Here is a 22,412-nt window from a genome sequence, read left to right as displayed (position 1 = left end):
ACATATTTTACTCATACTAGACTCCTCAAGTCATTGATTTGGACCTGCCACCAAAAACTCACCTTCTTCGTCGACTGATGGCGGCTTAATACTTTCGTCTTATTTTCTCCACACTATTCATTTTGTTTTACAGCAGATGCATCGGAAGTACTGCTATAGTGTACTAGAAGTACTGCTTTCTGACACTCTAATTCAAGGTTTCTAAAATCCTAGTATTTTACTAATCTTGCTCTAACTCACTATACGTTCTTAGAAGTAGTATATTAAAACTGTTTCCAAAATGATAATATATAATATGCAGAGTAACTATTTATAATTATTAAAATATTACTGAGTTACTTTTAAATTAATTATTTACATTTTATGCCTTTACACTTTAGTTCATAGTGCATTAATTAATGATAATTGTCATATTAATTATTTAGTTAACTGTAGTGAAATACTTCATTCTTCAGCAGATACACCTAAAACGTAATTTAAAGTCAATAAAAAGTCGTTTTAAATCTCTTATGCCATGAATGGAGTAATTTTATTTAATTTATATAACCAAGATTTATTTTAAAATTAATTATTTAAATCAGTGATTGAAGTGAAGTAAATGTGGAATTTGCGTAGGAATGCTTGATATGTTTGTGAATTTTTGTGCTTAGCATCGCTGTGGTCGTGCTATGTGTTTAGGAGTCTAGTACGAATCCAAGTAAGTGAATTTACGTAATTTAGTGATTTCCCAGACCGTTAAAGTAAGATTTGTACAGATGAATGGCGGATAATCACTTGTTAAAGAGTGGAATCTTTAACTGTCGTGGTATATTAATTAAAGCATCTTGTTAATAACTATTGAAAACATCAGATTATCTAGCTTTTAACAGTTTTTTAATTTTATTGATTTAATGCACCCGTATTGTTATTTTTTCTTTATTTTTATGCTTAAATATACGTAGTAATTTTAATTATCTGATTGCTGAGGGTAATTTTTTTTATAAAAGTCTCTCAGAAAGCACGCAAAGAAGTAAAGCAATTAGTTACTTTTTAAAGCAATTAATTTACGAAAGATTTCTTTTGTCAGTTTTTATCTTAAGAATATTTGGTATACAATTTTCCAAATGTAATATAGTTTTTATATGCGAATTCTGAGCAACTAATCTTATATTAAATGTATTTTTGGGTGCGAAAAGTGAAAAACATATAATATGGATTTGATATAATTAAACGGGAACTCTTGAATGGACTAGCTACCATTCAAAGCGATTATTAATATCCAGCATTAAGTATTCTCTCAGATTCTAAATTCACTTATTTTATTGCTCCCATCCTTTACGTTTGAAATAGTGTGTTGGAAAATATAAGTTGAGATTTCTGCGAGTTCTTTCTCATATTGTCATAATTTCAATGTAATTAGTGCAGAATATTTGGGTTACTCCAGAAACATTTATTTTTTCCAGCTATTAGGTGAATATGAACTAATTCAAAGTAACAGGACGAGATTATGATTTAGTAAGATGCAGCTATATTCATATAGAATGAGATCTGTGATAATATATAATTTAACAGGTTTTCATTATATGAATATTATTTTTCTGAAAGAAAATTATTTGTTTGGCTAAAGTGCAGAATTGCCCACTTATTTGTTTGGCGCTTTTTACAAGAGTAAGAAGAATTGGATTTTTGTCAATTTTCTTTGACTTAAAAAAAAAAAAAAAAAAAAAATAGGTCGATGTGTACATAGATAAAGTCAAGAGTGTTCGCAATGCCATTTTTGTGCAATTCTGGGTTTTTTTTTAAGTGAAAATAAGTCGGCGTGCACATGGATACCGCATATGTGCAATTCTTAAAAACGTGCCAAGCAATGGGCGATTCTGCACTTTCACCATTTGTTTAAAGAAGTTCCTGCTCTTCCAGTTGTTGAATGTTACTTGGATGAATAATGTGTATATTTATATTATCAATTACTGAAAGGAATATAATTCATTTGGCACATGACTGTGCTAAAGGTGGATTTTATCATTAAAATATAATTTTTTGCTTTTCTGTATTTTTATTAGGACAGCATATATTGCAGAATATGAAATAACATGGCCAGATTATTTAATTGATTAAAATTTGAAGTATAATATTAGCTTTATCTGTAAAGGTACTGTATCTAATATGAATTTTTGTCTAAAACTTTAAAACTATATTTGGCGGTACATGGACATAGAGTTTATACAATTGTTTGACTTGTTATTTTAGCATCGATTTTTGCGTCCAAAATCACTGCTAAACAAAGCCAAAATGACAAGTCAAAGAAATGCACAAACTCGGTATCCATGTACACATCGACCTATTTTCACTTAAAAAACATCACAGAATTGCACAAACTCGGCATTGCGCACAAAAAATATATAATCTCAATAAACTGCGTTTTAAATTAAATAATATAAAAAAGCACTACGCACTACACAAAGAAAATAGCCACCTACCTTATTTAGAAATTTCTCTGTCTTCAGTCTGTGACACACAAAATTCCTAAACGGCATCCAAAAACTTTCCTCAAACCATGTTTCCTTTCTAAGGGAACACTTTATATGGTGACCATTTGAACCTTTCTTGCGACAAACCCATTCAAAGCCATCTGAACGATCTTTACCATATGCATTTCCTTTGTACAAACAGAACACTTATAATTGCTACTCAGTAAATCTTCATTTACACATCAGTGAATTAATGCTCCTCCCTTCGTTCTAAATATTATAGAAATTTCAAATTAATCTAACCACATTCAGCCATTTTATAGTGTAAACCACAAAATAAGCAACTTCCTAACTAACATCCAACACACAAACAAGCCCTTACAAATCTTTTCCCATCAGTCAAATTCATGCAACCAATCGTGTCATAATAGGGTTATCATAACATTCAACTACTCAGGTTACCATGAATGAAACAACAACTTGGTGATAATCCACCGATAATTGTAGCTAATATGAATTTTTGGTTAGTCTATATTTTAGGATCCCTTGGATTATCACCAAGTTGTTTCATGTATGGTAACCTAAGTAGTTGAATGTTATGAAAACCCTATTATGATGTGATTGGTTGCGTGATTGTGGTGAATTTGACATATGGGAAAATATTTGTAAGGGCTTATTTATGTTGGTTAAGAAGTATGTTGCTTATTTTGTGCTTTACGCCATAAAATGCCTGCTGGTGGTTTGATTAACCTGAAGTTTCTGTACACTACAGAATGACTGGGAAAGAAAACACTGATTGATGGGTGTGTAAATGAAAATTTTAATGGCTTCGTTCACCTCTTGGTAAATTGTGCAGCGAGATTTAAGGATTTGGAAACTGGAGGTTATATTAACACTATGGAAGGTATGTGGGGTGTAATAAAAAGGGATTTTCAAAAGAAATGCCATCCATAGTCCGGGAGTATGGAGAATATTTTTCATGTTTACTTTTGTGAATTTATGTGGCAATGGCAGTATGCAGATTCTAGTTTAGATAATTTTATGTAGTTTTTGGATGCTGTTAAGGAATTCCGTTTGTCTCGCATACTAAAGAAACAGAAATTTTAAAGTAAGTCAATATTTGTTTTTTTGTATTGTGTAGATTACATAATATGTATTTTCATTCTTATGTTATTTCCTTGTTTGATTTAAAACCAGTTTATTGAGATTATATATTTTTTAGTTTAACTGTGTTTTATTACATTATGTTTTGGATGCCATTTTCCTGGGAAGGGCATTGGACGTAAACAGGAATGCCGCCAATTTTCGCCAAGGGGTACCCTGAAATGTATTTTTGCCGAATTTTTTTCTTAAATTTGAAACTAGTATTTTTTAAATATGAGCGTGTGGAGAATCATTTACACATAGCAAAAATAATTTTCCTTTTATTTGTAACTTCATGTTTGTTATGATCTGTACGTTCTCCAGCCCATATACACATTTTGCATTTTTTTTAGAAAACCTGTAGTACGACCAGGGTATTTACAAAAGCTGATGTTGTAGTGTAGCTTCAACTTGCAGCAGAATTTAGGGGCGGTAAAATTTTTAGCACGCGAGGAAGTACCAGGTGGTAGAATTTAGGAGCTACCGACGTTGCGCTTAGCAGCAAAATTTCTAGTGCCTGACCTAACTACAACTGGACACAGCTGTCTGCAGAAGCCCAGGTTGACAGCTATCTGCTGATTATTTGAAGTCCTTGCAATCCTTTCATTTTTCATAATTCTGTTACATATTGCTTTTCCTGAAAACTTTGTCTCGTATACCATGTGCAGGGAATATTGCTTCTAGCACTGCATTATTCAAAAGTCTTCTGAATATTGCTTCTAGCACTGCATTATTCAAAAGTCTTCTGAATATAGTAAGTTCTTTCCACTAATTTGTTTTCAAATTAAAAAAGGGTTGACATATCTTGGAATTAGCAGAGTAACATTAAAAAGTAGTAATTTCAAATTTTTTAGAAATTTTAACTTTGGAGAGGAGTATTTTTATTTTTACATACTTATTTCCATCCTTTGCAAATAAAGATCAGCAATTTTTATCACTCGAAATCTTAGATGCTCATTTGCTTTCCATGTCATATGAATGTGTTGTTCATTAGTGTAGTCGAATGAGTTATTTAAAGAATAATTAGGTAAAAATATATTTATGGGTGCCCCTTGGCGAAAACTGGCGATTTTTGGTGGTACAAGGATGCCGAGTTTGTGCAATTCTTTGACTTGTTATTTTGCCTTTGTGGAGCGGTGATTTTTATGCCAAAAAATGCCCCAACACAAAAACAAAATAACAAGTCAAAGAATTGTTCTAACTAGGTATCCATGTACATGTCGACCTATTTTCGCTAAAAAAAAAAAAAAAAAAAAAAATCGGAGAATTGCTCAAACTTGGCACTGTGCACTCCCTTTATCCATGTACACATGGACCTATTTTCACTTAAAAAAAATCAGAGAATTACAGAAACTTGACATTGTGCACCCTTTTGACTTTGTCCACGTGCACATCGATCTTATATTCACTTAAAAAATCATAGGAGCAACCAACAAAAAATATATAATCTCAATAATGTACATTTTAAATCAAACAATGAAATAACATAAAAAAGGAAATTCATCTTAGCACTACACAAAGGAAATATCCACTTACCTTATTTACAAATTTCTCTGTCTTCAGTCAAACAAAATTCCTTAAAAGCATCCAAAAACTTCCTAAAATTATCTGAACTAGAATCTGTATATCAGCATCACCACATAAATTAAAAAAATAGAGTCAAAAATATCCTCTGCAGTGCATGTATCCTCCGACGTTCGACTATATGCATTTCCTTCCTACAAACAGGACACTTATAATGGCTACTAAGTAAGCCTTCATTTACACACCAGCCAATTACTGCTCTTTTCCCTTTCGTTCCAAATCATACAGAAACTTCAAATTAATCGTACCACATTCAGCCATTCTACTGTCTAAACCACAAAACAAGCAATGTACTTCCTAACCAACACACACCACAAGCCTTTACAAATCTTTTCCTATCACTCAAAATTTACCTCAGTCATGCAACCGATTATGCCATAATAGGGTTTCCATAACATTAAACTACTTAGGTTACCATAAATGAAACAATAACTTCATGATAAATGAAACAACAACTTCGCGATAATACAAGGGGCACCCTTCAATCTACTCTAACCAATAATTTTATCGCTGTCTTAATAACATTTTAAAGCAATTCTTATTTAATATTATTACCATATTGGATAAAATATATCTTATAATGCCACTCTTGTTTTTGCCAGGGTTGTCACTTTACCTGGAAAACTGTGAAAATTCAAAGAATTTAAAAATTAACCAAATAGGTCGGGGAATTATATATGTATTAGTCAAAATCTGGAAAAGGTGAGAAATTCCCCAAAATGGCGATTTTCGCGCCAAGTTTGGAAGCAATCACTTTCTTGGCGAATCATGTATTTTGTTATCATAATTCAGACAGCTAGCGTAAAGCCAATTTTCACAGCACCAATCAGATTATCTTTTAGAAAGGCAAAGCAAGTTTCTAGTACTTTGAGAATCCAGATTCCCATGCGCATGTGCAGTGCATATTGAATGAAAGTAAATTTCCCTCATTCTGGTGCAAAACAAAATCTTTTAAACCTGTTCTTCTTTCTTAAATGCCTTATTTGTCATTTTGCAGTAAAATAATTTTAAAAAAATAGTCAGTCATCTAGGCTAACCATTTAATATTTTCCAAAATAATGTCGATTTTTGTCAGTCAGTTTTTAATCTTTTAAGTAATTATATTTTAATGTTATTTGTATCATTTAATATGCCTTCTTCCTTCTAAGTTTATTTATTATTAGTTAATAATACTTTCAAATTTCAGGCAATTTTCACTGGCATACTTGTGAAACTAATTCTATCAGTAATATGACATACTATCACAAAATTTAGTGCACATATTTTTACTTATGTTTGCTGCTAATTAAATACAAAATACTTGAATTTATTTTAAAGTGTCATTAAATATATTTCTTTCTTCCTTTAGCTGCAAAATGTCTGCACAAAAGACATTTTTAAATCCTGATTTGGCAGATTCTAATCTCAATCCTCAGTGGAGAAAACAATTCCTATTATAGTTATAAAAGTAATGATTTGGGAATTATATATATATAAAGTCATATGTAATTGGCAAGTTTTTGTGATTCCAAGCGGTACTACAATCAATTTACCCTCAGCACAGCCAGTGTGCACTGCGTAGATAGCCTGGAATTTTCTTGAAACATATCCAGAAAAGTCAGGGAGTTTCATCCTCCTGTTGGAGTGGCAACCCCGTCTTGTGTATACTGTCATTTTGCATCTAAAATAAAATCTAAAATTTAATAATAGTGATTATAATGATTAATAATGATTTTCAGTGATATGTAGATTGCAGTCCTTTCTTTTTGTTAATATTATTGAAAAGGTAATTTTTTTTCAAATGTCGATCTGCTTTTTAATATTTTTCTACTCATATCATTTTATAGCCAAAAAAGAAATAGAAACAAAACCAGATTTTCCCAAGTCGAAATCTTTTTTTCAAACTAAGTGTGAATTTCCTTTAACAGTTAGATTTAGCAGCTGACATTAGAAAACATTAGTTTTTATTTTATTAATAGTAGTACAGTACAATGTCCGTAATCCGGAATGATCTATAATCCGGACTTCAAAGGGCCACAAACTTTTTTTTTTGTGTGCTTTATGCATGTGCGTAAAGAATACGCATGCATACATTATGCGCACTACGCGTGCGCGTAATGTATGCTCTACGCATGTGTACGTTGAAAGAAATGTTTAATAAACAAATAAATATTAAGTTTTTTTGTAAAATTTGATACTCTTTAGATCATAATTTCTCTTTATTTCATAAATTACGGTTTCATATTTTTAATGGTATAATTTCTGCATGCCATCTTACCAGATTTAAATTGATGATCTATAATCCGGAATCTCCGAAGTCCCGATGAGTCCGGATTAGGTACTTTGTACTGTAATTACTGTTTGTTCAATCCCTTCTGAAATATTAGATTGCAACCTGAAATTTTCAACATGCAAGTTTCTTTCTTTTTACTTTTACTTTTTTTTTTTAAACTTTGATGAAATTCTAATCTTTTTTGGATTTGTTATAAATTTGTTAATTTATCAAATTTTGATTTATAGCAATTTTACGTGATTTCTCCCAAAAATAATGAGAATGATTTTTCTATGGAAAATGTGGGGTTCAAGACAGTAGTGAGAGAATCCAGTTATTTAGTTTGATCTTCCTCTGTTGAATTCATGCCTTTATTGCAGACTCTATTGAAACAAAATGTGCTGTAATTTTTGTAGGAAGTCTACCATGAAGGCATCCCTTTCCTTTGGCCGATAGCCTTCATGTGCTTTGCCACATCAAAATAGTGTAATCTGACAAAAGGATCTGATTTTGAAATTTTGGATTCCTTGATTTCAACTTGTGATGATGCTGGTTTGTCTTCATCTCTAGCCTTCAAGTAACATAAGGCACTCATATACTGAAAAGGAGAGCATTGGTTTTGAGGAGCATGCAGGGTATAACTTCAAGAACTAAGAAGTGTATGACTATTGCAAGTATACTGAAGAATACTCAAGAATTTGAGCAAATAGGTAGTTGTTTTGTAGAGCTGCTAGTTTTTTTTTCATTGTATGAAACATGAAAAACCAGCATGAAAACACTGGGATTCAGTATCATCCATTAGCTTGATGTGCTGCCTGCAACAGAAGAACACAGTTAGCAAGGCAGAAATTCACTATAGTTTTACCATAATAACAAAGTATTGTACATTGTTGGTTATAAAGGAAATTTTGAATTAAAAAATATCACAGTGCTTTCTCATTTACCTCATTAATTTCATACAATTTCTTTGATTCTTGAGACTTGAGATGACCTGAAAATGGATCATTTTGGGGCAGTTGATAATATCTAGGAACGTACCATGAAGGATTTGAGTGGTACTTTCGTGTTGCTTCTGGATTTTGCCAGCGATAAATCAAACTGTGGTAAAATTTCTTGAGGAGTATCAAATTTTAATGCAAAATCTGTGAAGGAAACAATGTGGAGATGCTTTTGGTAAATATCTGGTACTTCTGAATTTGAGGAGAAGACAAGTAGGGGGAAAATACAAAAAGATTTGGAGAGGAATGTAAGTGTTCTTTTTTAATATATCATGTAATCCTTATTTAAAAATTAAAATTTTAATTTTAAATTGCTAAGAAGCAAGTTGACTTTTCATACATTGATAATGTTTGGTGGCTTATAATAATTGTCGATACTTCAGGAATCTTTTTGAATAATCTCAAAATCAGCGAACTTGCATCTGTTAAGTAACGTTTACTTTTCATCTGTAAAAAAATCACTGAATTGCGTCAAGGTGGCTGCGTTAATACAGAAGTACCATTTGAGTATCATCTCAACTACAAGTGTGTGTATCCATCCTGTATTTTAAAGGAAAGGAAAGTATGAAATGCATTGCAGATTTCAACCAGATGAAATTATTTTATGAGAGAGAAGTTACTTGTTGTAAAAGGTACCATAACTTGTAGCGTGGTCGCAGACACTTAGCTGACGGGACACTTAACCGACAAGACATTTAGCCGACATGGACACTTAGCCGACACGGACACTTAGCCGACAGGACATTTAACCGACAGGTCATTTAGCCGACACAGACAGTTAGCCGACAAGACAGCTGACAGGACATTTAGCCGACAGGACATTTGGCCAACACAGAGAGTTAGCCGTCAGGACATTTAGCTACAGGACACTTAACTGTCAAGTCATTTAGTCGACAGGACACTAAGCCAACAGTGACGTTTAGCTGACACGTACACAAAAATTATTCAAATTTACTATCAATTACAAAATTTCTTGAATTCTACATAAGTTCAATATTTATTTTTTTCGCTTATCAGTAAAATTCAGTTTTCGATTCTTGAAGATCTCATATGTGCTTTTAATTATTGTGTTAATTTAGCATTGTTTGATATGTATTGTGCTGTTTGGTGTATATTGGCCAAATTGAAAAAGTGCTGAAATTTCTTGTCAGGGAATATGAATCAAATTTCGAAAGGAAAAAGAATTTTTTTAGCTAAGTATGGCGGTCACTTAATTACCGTATATACCCGCGTATAAGTCGAGATATTTTGGACATAAAAAAGACTTCAAAGTGTGTGTGTGTGTGGGGGGGGGGTCGACTTATACGCGGGGCTATAAAAAATTAAAAGAATCTTAAGTTCAAAAATTTCTTTATATAATGCAGTTGTTTTCTTCCCGCACTCAAATTGGACGACTTATCAAATAAGTCACTTACCCACGCAATAACTGAACAGTTATGAATATTTCAAAACACCTAAAAACGACTGTGGCCGTAATTCCGGGAGGATTGACATCCGTCATTCAACCCCTAGATGTCTGCCTCAATAAGCCCTTCAAAGTAAATGTTAGAAAATATTGGGCAGAGTGGATTAGTTCTGGTCAACCAACATTTACAAAGGGATGCAACATTAAAAAGCCCGATATTACATTAATTGCTCAGTGGGTTAAAGATGCTTGGAACGAAATACCCTCTGAAATGATTATAAAATCATTTAAAAAATGTTGTATTAGCAATGAACTGGACTGCCCAGAAGATGATGCTGTTTTTGAAAGTGAAAATGACGACGAAGGCTCTAGTAGTTATTGTAACAATACAGAGTTCGAGACTGAAAATATGTATGATGATGAGCCAATGACGACAAAAGCCTTCTATGAAATGTTTGGCGAATCTGACCATGAATCGCACGTTGAAGGATTTTGTTTCTTCACCAAGGTATTTTTTATCGTATATTTACTTTTTTTCCTCAGATGATTTTGAAAAAAAAATTTTCGAAGTTTCTCGATCAATTTTGGAAGTGGGGGGTTAACTTATACGCGGGTTTGTTATTTTTTACGAATTTTTTATGTTGAAGTGGGGGGGGGTCGACTTATATGCGGTATCGGCTTATACGCGGGTATATACGGTACATTTTAATATGGGATCTTCAAAAATTATCCGTAAAGCTTTTTCATTTAATCAACTTTCACATCATTAATAATTTTTCTTGTTTACGTAATGATATTAATTTTCCAATTTGGCTCTTCTTAATGCTTTCAAATTTGTAGGAAATTAAAAGCGCGATTCTGTAATATTTTATTGGCGAACCTCTCGCTTAAAATACTTACATAGGTTAATGTATATGACACTATAATGTTGCATAATGTTTAATTTAGAATTAAAATATTCTTTAAGGTTTTGTTTTATTCAGAACTGAACACATTTTCGTGAAAACTACACTTTTCACTCTTCATATATTAAAAACGCTGCTGATGTGCAACTTCTAACCGTGCCTACTAAATGATTTGGATTGTGTTAAGGTCACGCGGAAGCCTTATAAATATGATTTATCGGAATTGGATAGTGCATGTTTTAGTACACTGCAAAAATATACATAGATTTCTCTTTTCGTAACTAATTTGTATATAATATTATGTACTCACAATCATCTTTCACAATCATAATACAGTCAAAAGTCGTTAATCCGGACTCGTCGGGACTTCGGTGATTCCGGATTATAGATCATCAGTTTAAATCTCGTAAGATGGCATGCAGAAATTCTAAAATTAAAAATATGAAACTGTAATTTATGAAATAAAGAACAATTATGATCTAAAGGGTATCAAAATTTACAAAAAAAAGCTTAATATTTATTTGTTTACTTTATTAAACATTTCTTTCAATGTAAGTTGTTTAAGTTGCTTCCTTTTATGTCATAATACTTTCTCTTTAATTCTATAAACAGACATAATTTCTTGTTCAGTTACAAAGTTCCGCTGTTCAAGTCCCGTAATTGCTGTGCCCAGAATACCAACTAACTTGTCAATCGAAATTTTTTCGTTTTCACTAACCTCTCTGTCACCTTCTTCATGTCTTTATCCATTTTTTGTTTTAGCTTATACCGTCCGTTATACATTAACCGCACACACGAAAACGTATTCTGCGCTTGCGCACACGCATATGTGCAGTCGTAAAGGTCTTACACGCAAGCGTAAACGCCTATGCGCATGTGTCAACGCGGCACATGCGCAGAAAGTTTTTAGTTTTGAGGTCCGGATTATAGATCATTCCGGATTATGGGTGTCCGAATTAATGACTTTTGACTGTATTACACACACAATCATCTTTCTTCTCTCATCAGCTCTCTCAGTATTAACTTTTGAAGTTTTATCATAATGGCCATAGCTAGTAGGTAAAAATGAGTTTGCCAAAATCAGAATCATCATTCTCACACTAGGTGACAACCATCACGGGTTTTAACCTATAGTTATTGTGGCCTAAGCCATTCACTTTTATTCTTTTTAGCTCAGCGGCGCGTGAGCACCGCACCTGAAGGCGAAAAATGATTGAGGTGACAAAGTCATTAGGAAAGGCGTACATAGTTATTCTTTTGATCTAGTAAACAGAAGATTAATTAAGGAGTTTGCCCGATTTCGACATTTTAATAGAGTTGCTTATTTTTATCTTAAGAATGGTGGCATGAACTGCAAATTATAGAGGTCACAAATAATTTATACCTTTGCTGGTCTTAAAAATTCACTTTTTTAAATTAGTTTTAATAACAAAATAAAATATATTTGCTGAACAAACCCTCACCGCCATATGTTTCTATAAAAAAGTATAATTCAAGAATAACAATAATTTTTATTTCATTATTCAGATTTTTCATGACAGGGAAAGGAAATTTCATTAGTGGGAGCAGTCAAATGATTTTTTAAGGGAAGGAATGTAACATGATGTGATGTGCAATATAGTAATGAAACGTAAAGATATTAGAAATTTGAAAGCGAGATTTGAAAATTAATATCATTATGTAAACAAGAAAAATTATTAATGATGTGAAAGTTGATTAAATGAAAAAGCTTTACGGATAATTTCTGAAGATCCCATATTAAAATGTAATTAAGTGACTGCCATACTTAGCTAAAAAATTCTTTTTCCTTTCGAAATTTGATTTATATTCCCTGACGAGAAATTTCAGCGCTTTTTCAATTTGGCCAAAATACACCAAACAGCACGATACATATCAAACAATGCTAAATTAACACAATAATTAAAAGCACATATGGGATCTTCAAGAATCGAAAACTGAATTTTACTGATAGGCGGAAAAAAATAACTTAAATATTGAACTTATGGAGAAGTCGAGAAATTTGTAATTGGTAATAAATTTAAGTAATCATTGGGCACGCGTCAGCTAAACGTCACTGTCAGCTTAGTGTTCCGTTGACTAAATGTCTTGACAGTTAACTCTGCCATAGCTAAATGTCCTGACGGCAAATTCCGTGTGTCGGCTAAATGTCCTGTCGGGTAAGTGTCCTGTCGGCTAGCTGTCCATGTCGGCTAAATGTCCTGTTGGCTAAGTGTCCTTGTTGGCTAAATGTCCTGTCGGCTAAGTGTCCGTGTCGGCTCAATGTCCTGTTGGCTAACTAGTGTCCACTAGTCTAACTAGTGTTAAGTGTCACAGACCCCTTGTAGTGTGGTAGGAAATTAGGCAGATTTCTTCCTTGGAAAGTCAGTCGCCCAGGCGAAGGTGGTGATCAAAATCAAAATAGCAGTGTTGATCCTCCTCCTAGTATTGTGTTAAGTAGCAGCAGCCAGAGATCAGGAAAAGATCAAAGCACTGTTGGGTGGGGGTGCCAAGTAAGGAAGACCGCGTGACTGAAAGGTGAAGGTGAAAATAGGAACGCTGCAGAAAATTGTATGACTTTCCGAAGCAGAAAAAGCAGATGCTATTCTTGGAAATGAGCATCGGTGCCAGTAGCCATCCCCAAATGGAGGGGAGAGGCAGACAAACCATGAGGGAGTAACAGAAAGCAGTCATCTTTTGAAGTTCCCAGTAGCCGAAGTTAGCAGTCACAGGGTAAATGTAGAGACATGAAGCCAGTAAATCAGTAAGAGAGGATGAAAAGACAAAAATGGCAGAACTTGATCAGGAAACAACCATATCTAACAAAACAGGAAACTGACTGACCATGTTACCAGATTTGTTTTAATCAGGTCAACAAATGGCCAAGCTAGATGGATTCCTGAGAAGAAAGGAGTGAGCTTGACATAGAGACATGTCCAGCTATCTAAAGCTAAGTGAAAGAATCCAGAAAAGCAAAAGTGAAAGTTTCCTTCATAATCATAAAAAAATGAATAGTGTATTATAAGATGCTAGATCAGTGATTTAACTTCGAATGAGGACTTTGAATTGGGAATTACCAGAATTGAATATGACTTTGATCATGTTATAATGGAATTAAGATTTTAAGCCTCAAATAGTTTTTAAATTTAGAAAAGTGATGCTAGCAACTTCAGCTCAGAAAAGTGTTTTTGCGGGAGCTTTCAACCGTTTTCAGGATTGTAAAAAATCGCCGAACTATTGTTGATGCCAATGGTGCAAAAAATAATCACCTAAGAATATTAATTGACATGAAAGGTTAATTTGATACATTTTGTATTACAATACATTAAAAAAAGTAAAACTTCCAAACATAACCGAAATTAAACTAGAGGCATGGTATTTTTTCTCTCTTCCAACAGTGCAGAGAAAATTTCAGTTCTTTTTTGTGTAAATGTCTTCTCATAAATTTGGGCAAATAAGAATTGAGGTGATGTCAAGCACTGCCTTGATGTACTTATCATGCCATTTAGTACTTGTCCCACAGCTGCTCTGCTGTTTGCATATGACATCCACTTTCAGAGTCCACAAAATTATATTTTTGATTAAATGCTCCAAGTTGGCATCTCAAAATTCATCCAAATTATATGAAGTTTGTCTAAGTATCCATCCTTGAATTTTTCCGCCAAAAGTATAATGCTAGGGCGGCGTCACTGTGCACAGTGAAAGGAGACAGTTTAATGCACATGTTTGAATTTTTTTCCCTGTGTTCCATTGTGCCAGTTGCTGCCTGCTTGCCACCGAGTCAGATGCTGTTATACATGTTTGTTAGATTTTTGGTTTCTCTCAAGATGATTGAACAAGTTGAGCAAAGATACTACATGAAATTTTGTCAAAAGTTTGGTGATTATCAAAGTGAAACAATTCATAGCTATGGGGGTAACACAAAATTAAGGAGTGGTTCAGCTGATTCAAAAATGGCTGCATATCAGTGGAGAGCGACAACATTCTAAGAGGCTACAAACTGCTCAGAATACAGCTGTTGCTTGAGAAGGAGAATAATCTGGTAAAAGGAGATCATCATTTGATCATATGAGAAATTGTCGAAGAGGTTGGTATCAATAAAGATTCCACACATGTATGTTTGTTGATTTGAACATTCACAGAGAGCAACAAAATTTGTGCCCAAGTTGCTGTCGGGGGAAGCAGAAATAATTCCATTTTGAGGCTGTACATGACTTACTGGATACTGTCAGCACTGATCCTGAGTTTCTTAACTCCGTGATAACTGGAGCTAATTCATATGAGTATGATCTGAAAACAAAAGCAGAGTTGTCACAATAGATACGTTCAGAGTCCCAAAGGCCAAAAAAAAGTACAACAGGTGTGAAGCAAGATTCCCTGTGAAACTGTGCATAATGAATATGCACTGGGAGGACAAATACGAACAGAAGAGTGCCATCAACAAGTTCTCTGCCAACTTCGTGTTGCAGTTCGGCACAAATGACCAGACCTCTGGTTGGTGAAAAAAATGTTAGTCATCATGACAGTGCTCCAGTCTATTCATTGCACACAATCCAGACTTTCTTGGCAAAACATGAAATTTCAGTCTTTCACCAACCTCCTTATTTCTCAGGCATGGCTCCTTATGATTCTTGTTTCCAAAATTGGCAATGACATTAAAAGGATCCTGTTTTGAGATTAGAAAAGGCATGATGCTGGAGATGAACACCATTCCAGAAGTGGTTTCAGCAGTGTAAAGATCGGTGGGCTAAGTGTGTGGAGGCAAAAGGGCATACTTTAAAGGGTATTAGAGTCTCAATCCCATCACATAAGTAATATACTTTTTCCGGTGAAAGCTTGGTTACTTTTTAGACATTCTATACTTAATGCTTCCTTCTGCAAATGTTCAATAAAGTTCTAGCTGTTTGATTTGAAACAGTGACTAGCAATCATTCATTTGATTCTCAGCACACTTTGACAGAGGTCCATTGTGGTGGAAGAACATGCCCATTGATGTTTTTTCTTCAAGTGAAAAGGCTTTTCTCTACTTCAGTAATCTTGTTGCATCAGCCGATTTTTAGCAAAGGCTTAGCAATTAAAGCTGTGGCACACACCTTTTAACTGTTCTAGTTTACACTTGTATAATGATTCATCTTAAGTTGGAGTTCACAAAATTTGATCGATATCATCTTCTGACACTAAAAATAGATATACCTGACATTTATAAAGAAAGGGAACTTCAATCCTTCAAACCATTTTTAAGTTTTGAATCCTTTGCCCTCATTTCCTGCAGTGCCATTCTGCTGTTGAGTTGATAAAAACAGCGTTATGTACATGTAGGTTCATATAGGATTGTATACACATAGGACCTATGATGGTAAGATGAAATTAATTTTTCCAAAAACACTTTACAGTTCTGGAACTCTTCACACAAAAGTATTTGTACAGCTATTCTAAGTATGACAGAGCACAATCAGTAGTTGCCATTTCAAACTGCTAAGAATGTAAGATCTATCTCTACTTTTCCACATACACTAACTTAGATCCTACAATGAACCTGGCGAATTCTCGCAAAGGCGTGAATTAAATACCAGCACAGAAGAAGGGTGCAAAATAACCCTTTATTAAATTGACAGAAAGCCTGGACTTTGTGCGTTACAAAACACCGTTTACTAGCGGCGGTAACTAAACGTAGAATAGAATACAAATCAAATCTGAAAAATAAACGAGTGCAAGTACGCACTTCAAAATTACTCCTAAGAGATGGACTCGCAGAAATCTAACCGGCGTGATACTAAACTGATAAGGCCAAGAGGCTTACTAGCGTGACCGTGAAATAACAACGAAACATGTGCTAGGCTAGCAACACACGCTCTGAATAAACTGAGATAGTCACACGTTTATATAGTACTTCACTTAACTTTAAATTTACATCCTGGCAAGAGAATGTGAGGGGAAGTTTGAGAAGTTGAGAACAGGAAAATTTAAAATAAATTTGTTATGCAAAATAAAGAAAACCCTACAGTTTCCCTCGCCAGAATTTAACTATCGCATAAAAAGGCTTTAAAAGCCTGCATAAGATAGCTAAATTCAAAATCTACATGTGAGTTAGCCTTTACAATCTTAATCTAAACTAAATTCAATGGTTTTTACAGATGGAGAAAAGTGGCACATAATTACAATATCTTCTTTCTTTAGCAATTCTTGTTCTGTTACCTTCAAGGAAAAAAGTTTAGTATGTGCTTACATACATATTACATTTGCCACACTTTTAATATATATATATTTTAACAGTTCAACATTTTCTACATTTACTCAATTCAGTCTTTCTAAATAACCTTGAAACTCCCTCCTTGGTCTCCAGCATAGTGTACCGTAACATGCGAGCGTGCTTTATGTAAAATGAGTACAACACTTGAAGACTACCCCACATTTACTTATTAGAATTAAACCAACTGGACCTAGACAGACACCTTACAATCATATCTCAGCCTGAGGTGCTAACGCTAGTGAAAATTAACTTAGTGTTGTTTGGAGAGCCTAACCTTTTAGTTTACATTCATTCTCAAATAATCTTAATCTTCTTTTTAGTTCTTATCAGTAACATAGACTGCTCTTTCATTCGAAACACAATTTCAAGCATACAAAATACTTTAAGTAATTCAGAATTCAAACATTTTTACAAAGACAAAATTGTAAGCTTCTTGCTAAATACAAGATTGTAAGCTTTTTGCTAAATACAAAATTGTAAACTCTTACTAAATACAAAATTGTAAGCTTCTTGCTAAATTAAACAAATCTTGTCCTCTTCCTGAGGCAAAACTGACATACATATTTTCAACCAACTTCGTACTAGATTTTAAAATAGAATAATTTTGACTTATCTTTTGTTTGGCGTACTCTGTCATTCTCTTTTTGACGAAGTCTTCCCACAGTAGCCTCTGGCGACTGACAGTTTCTATTGCTCTCCGCTGTCGGCCATTTTCTTTTGATACCTCGGCCCTACGCAGGTTTCTTTCAGCTATGCTGGATGCTTTCTGGTTGTGGCCGCGGAACCTCCTTGGACTGGCCAGGGAATTTTTCGCTGGACCTCCGTAGGCTCTCTTCCATTTCTTAGGTATTTCCTTCTGTTTAACGGCTCTTCGTCTAATGGACGTTTCGTATGTGGAACTTGAGGTGCTAACTTATTCTTGACTTCCTTAGTGGCTGGCGTCGTAAGTTCTGATGTCTCAAATTCTGTTTCCTCTCCATTTGCCTGCTTGTCGATCTTGTGTGGGGTGTAGTCTCTCCTTCCTTTCTCAGGACCTTATTTCTCTTATAATGGGGCTTTTCTATTTTGCCTTTGTTCATACATCTAGGCTCTTTAGTCGACGCTTCTTTCCATCTGGCTCCAAGACTCTGTCTTCATTCCTTTTGGTTCCTGGAAGAATGATTTGTGCTGTTGAGGACCCTTCTCCTATGTTTGAAGTTTCCTGAAAAAGATCTTTAAAAATAGGCATGTCGTTATGATCATGGTATTTTTTCACTTGATCCACATTGGCAGTGATCTTGCCTTCTTTGCTTCCTTTTAAATATAAAACTGATCCACAAATATATTCAATCACGTAGGAGCCTTCAAATCTCGGGAAAAATTTTGACACTTTTCCGAGTGGGGTGCAAGACAATGCATATTTTCTTTTCAGTACTTTATCCCCAGGTTTAAAATTAAACTCTTTTCTTATTATTGTAGAGTGACTGTTTTTCTCTAACTACATCTGAATTTTTGATTGCACCATTAATTAATTTTTGGATATCTTTTTGTTTAACTCTTTCGCATCGAGAGACGACCAAATCTGTTTTCATCAAACATTGAAAACGCCCGTGTTTATGAATTTGTCTTGGAATAGTTTAATTTTTGGATATCTTTTTGTTTAACTCTTTCGCATCGAGAGACGACCAAATCTGTTTTCATCAAACATTGAAAACGCCCGTGTTTATGAATTTGTCTTGGAATAGTTTTCCTTTCCCCCTGCCTGGTAGATAGCTACAGCATTAACAATAACTTACTTAAGTGAAATGACTGCTGCTCTCTTTCTCTGCTGGTTTTTCTGCGGTTTCATCCATTGTATGCAGTTTCACCTTAGGGCCGGATTGCACCTGCGAACATCAATAGCTTTCCGTATTTCTCCTTTATTTGCTTCAAAAGAATGATTGACATGTCTCTTAACAACTCACGAAACCAATGAGCCATACACTAACGTGGAGGGGGAAAGCATTAGGTAGAAAATAAACGAGGCGTTAGGGCGGTTTGCCGTTGCCTGAATGAACGGCCTTTACAGGCGACTTCGATGCAAAAGAGTTAAATTCTGCCTCCTTTTTCTTGGAAAAAAAAAAAAAAAATCTAAAGGGGTAATTATCTTCCTCCCCAGAAAAAGTTCACAAGGGGCCTTTACCTTGGTATCATGCTTGGCCGCTCTGAGGGCATACACTAATTCATCTACACAGTCATCCCAGCGTTGGTGATACGTTTTTACATAGCTCTGAATGATTTTAACTATGTTTCTGTACATGTGCTCGACAATATTTGACTGCGGTCTGACCCCGGTAATCTTAAGGTGGCGGATATCAAGCCCTGCACATAGCTTCTCGAAAGTTTGACTAACGAATTGTGGGCCATTATCTGATACTACCGTAAGTGTGCACCATATATTAAAATGTATTTATTTAAAAAAGAATCGGCTACAATTTTTGCTGAGGCTCTTTTAAGGGGGACTGTTTCTAACCATTTTGAGAAACATTCAACTATAACTAGTAAATAGCTATATCTATTACTTTCACTTTTTGGAAATGGGCCCAGTAGATCTATTCCAATTAACTCATTAGGAAAAATAACTCTTATACTATTTAGATACCCGGCCGGGCTATAATTTACATCGTTACTAACTGGCAAGTATGGTAGGAGCTGACATATTCGGTTACCACTCTTTGAAGTTGCAGAAAAAAACCCGCCTTGCTCACTCTTTGTATTGTTTTACGAATACCTTGGTGTCCAGCTGTAACCGTGTCATGCAATTCCTTTAAAATACTGAGTCGCAACCCGGCTGGAATGACTGGCTTTATTTCACTATTCTAATTTGTTGTTTTAGTGTAAAATAATAGTTTATCGACTATTTCATAGTTTGCTGCTCTATTCCTTATAGCCACTATATCCGGATGCTCGAAATTATCCAGGTTTTGCAAGTATGCATAAATATGCCTATATTCTGGATCCTTTTTTAACTCGGAAATAATTGTTTCCCTGGAATGTAATACTTTTGATGTTAATATGGCGCATTTTATTTGTTTTCCTTCTTCGTCCAATTTTATTCAAGATAATGCGTCTGCCATGATATTTTCCTTCTCCGGTGTGTGTTTAACTATTAAGTTGAATTCTTGCAACTTTAATGCCCATCTTATGAGTCGTGGACTTAAGTTTTTGCTGGAGTATAGTCGTCTCACGGCAGTGTGATCTGAATACACAACTATCGGTGCCTTACCAAAATAAGCTCTGAATTTCTGTACTCTTTCTGTTGCAGCATAATTTTGTTGCATTTGAGTCAGGGTTTTTGAAAAATACGCCACGGGCTGCTTATTGTGTGCCAAGACTGCACCTACAGCGAAATCCGAAGCATCAGCCGAAATTTCGAGATTTTCATCATCCTCTCTCTCTCTCTTTTTTTAAATTTCCCCCCTCTTTTTTATTTATTTATTTTTACTTCCTTGTACGAAGTAAAAAGAAAGTATTGTAATCGCGAAAAGTTTTAGGCAGCATATTTCAACGAAAATATCCATTTTGACCACCATCGAATGCAATTTAATGATGTTTTTGCATGATATTTGTACATAAGGACAGAATAAAAGACTGGTTTCCTCCAAAAAAATTATAAAACAGCTTTAAAATTAATTCTGAAGAGAATTTTTCGTGGCGTATCTCGCATAACTCGAAAACGAGTAGCCTCAGAACGTTGAAATTTTGTATATAGGATTGCTATAACATGTAGATGTGCACCTTGTATTTTGGTTGCTATCGGCCGCACCAAACGTATATAAATACTATATTTATATATATATATCAACTCTATTACTCGGCACAATGATCTCACTTTCTTTATTCTTATATGTTTGTAAATTGTACATTTTTTGCTTTAAAAATGATTGAATTATGTAGTGCTTATCTTCCGGTTAAGGTTCCGTATCTTCCGGTTCCCTATCTTTCGTCATTCTGGAAGCAATATTTGTACAATTATCAAGAATTTAAAAGCTATTTAAGTGCAGTTAAGTTTTAAATAACATGGCGGACATATTTGTTTACATTTGAAACAGCAGAATTGTAGATTTGTGGCCAATTTAGAGAGACTAAGCTTCGCAACAACAAAAGTAACGCCTTCATTTATTATTGCGAATTAAATCATGCTTAATTCTTTTAGGAATTTTTTCGAGGAAATAAGTGTTTAAGATTTACTTCGTAATTTTTAATACAGATATTTTGAGTTTTTATGTATTTTTGCCTTGTCGCGAAGTGAGAACTGAATTAATTGAATGAGAAATACTAAATCATCTGTGAAAAACTGTTCTTTTCTGTTTTGTTTGCTTAATTTCTTTCATACATCGTTTTAGCTTTATTATAGTATTTGAATAGAACATGTGGCAACGATAAGATAATTCTTCCGATGATATAAATTTTGTACATTCAGAGTGTCGTTATAGTAAACAAATATAGTGAATTTTAAACAGTGCATTTATTCTATTGTGGTTTATGTGCTGTCGACGAAGTAGATTTAATTCAATCCAATCATTTTAAATGAAATCCAAGAAAAAAATGTGTATAATTTAATATTCCGTACAAGGAAGTCATGTGGTGTACACATCAGATTTTTATTTTCAAGTAATAGACTTCAGTTATGTTAGGAGGTAGAAGCTTCATGTCATACGACTGATTACACACATGTTTGTGCTCAGAAAGGCAGAGAGAAAAAGAATTTTGATATAATTTTAGCTCCACAATGCACATAAATAAAATTAACTGTTAATTAAAACAAATAAGTTACTTTAATGTGTTTAGCATAAAACTGCACTAAATAACTTTTTTTTTTTGGTACCAGAAAACATGGAAGAATGTGATTCAAATGCATTTTAATCAAGAATAAAAGTGTTTATTAAAAAAAAAGTGTTAATTCCAAAGGGAATACAGTCAAAAGTCGTTAATCCGGACTCGCCGGGACTTCGGCGATTCCGGATTATCGATTTTTCCGGATTATAGATCATCAGTTTAAATCTCATAAGATGGCATGCAGAAATTCTAAAATTAAAAATATGAAACCATAATTTATGAAATAAAGAACAATTATGATCTAAAGGGTATCAAAATTTACAAAAAAAAAAAAAAAAGCTTAATATTTATTTGTTTACTTTATGAAACATTTCTTTCAATGTAAGTTGTTTAAGTTGCTTTGTTTTATGTGATAATACTTTCTCTTTAATTCTATAAACAGACATAATTTCTTGTTCAGTTACAAAGTTCCGCTGTTCAAGTCCCGTTAATTGCTGTGCCAAGAATACCGACTAACTTGTCAATCGAATTTTTTTTCGTTTTCACTAACCTCTCTGTCATGTTCTTCATGTCTTTATCCATTTTTTGCAGCAATTCCACTTTTTGTTTGTTGGACATCGAAACATACTTTC

The 22,412-nt window shown here is 33.9% G+C and overlaps 1 protein-coding gene across 3 annotated transcripts in view; it reads left to right on the top strand.

Annotated features, from left to right (window-relative positions):
- The first annotated feature begins 465 nt into the window (after positions 1-465).
- Positions 466-22,412, top strand: part of LOC118181840 (uncharacterized) — a 70,536-nt gene continuing 48,589 nt past the window's right edge. Inside the window, exon 1 of one of the 3 annotated variants that reach the window (XM_035351041.2) lies at positions 466-697. The gene's annotated coding sequence lies outside the window, so the exon portion shown is untranslated. The other 2 variants (XM_035351040.2, XM_035351042.2) reach the window with 2 other exon arrangements.

This window comes from Stegodyphus dumicola, chromosome X1 (genome assembly GCF_044657685.1).
Source record: "Stegodyphus dumicola isolate Sdum_Otavi_A_Nest chromosome X1, ASM4465768v1".
NCBI lineage: Eukaryota > Metazoa > Arthropoda > Arachnida > Araneae > Eresidae > Stegodyphus > Stegodyphus dumicola.
Note: the sequence above shows the minus strand (reverse complement) of the source record. Positions and strands in the feature narration are given on the sequence as shown.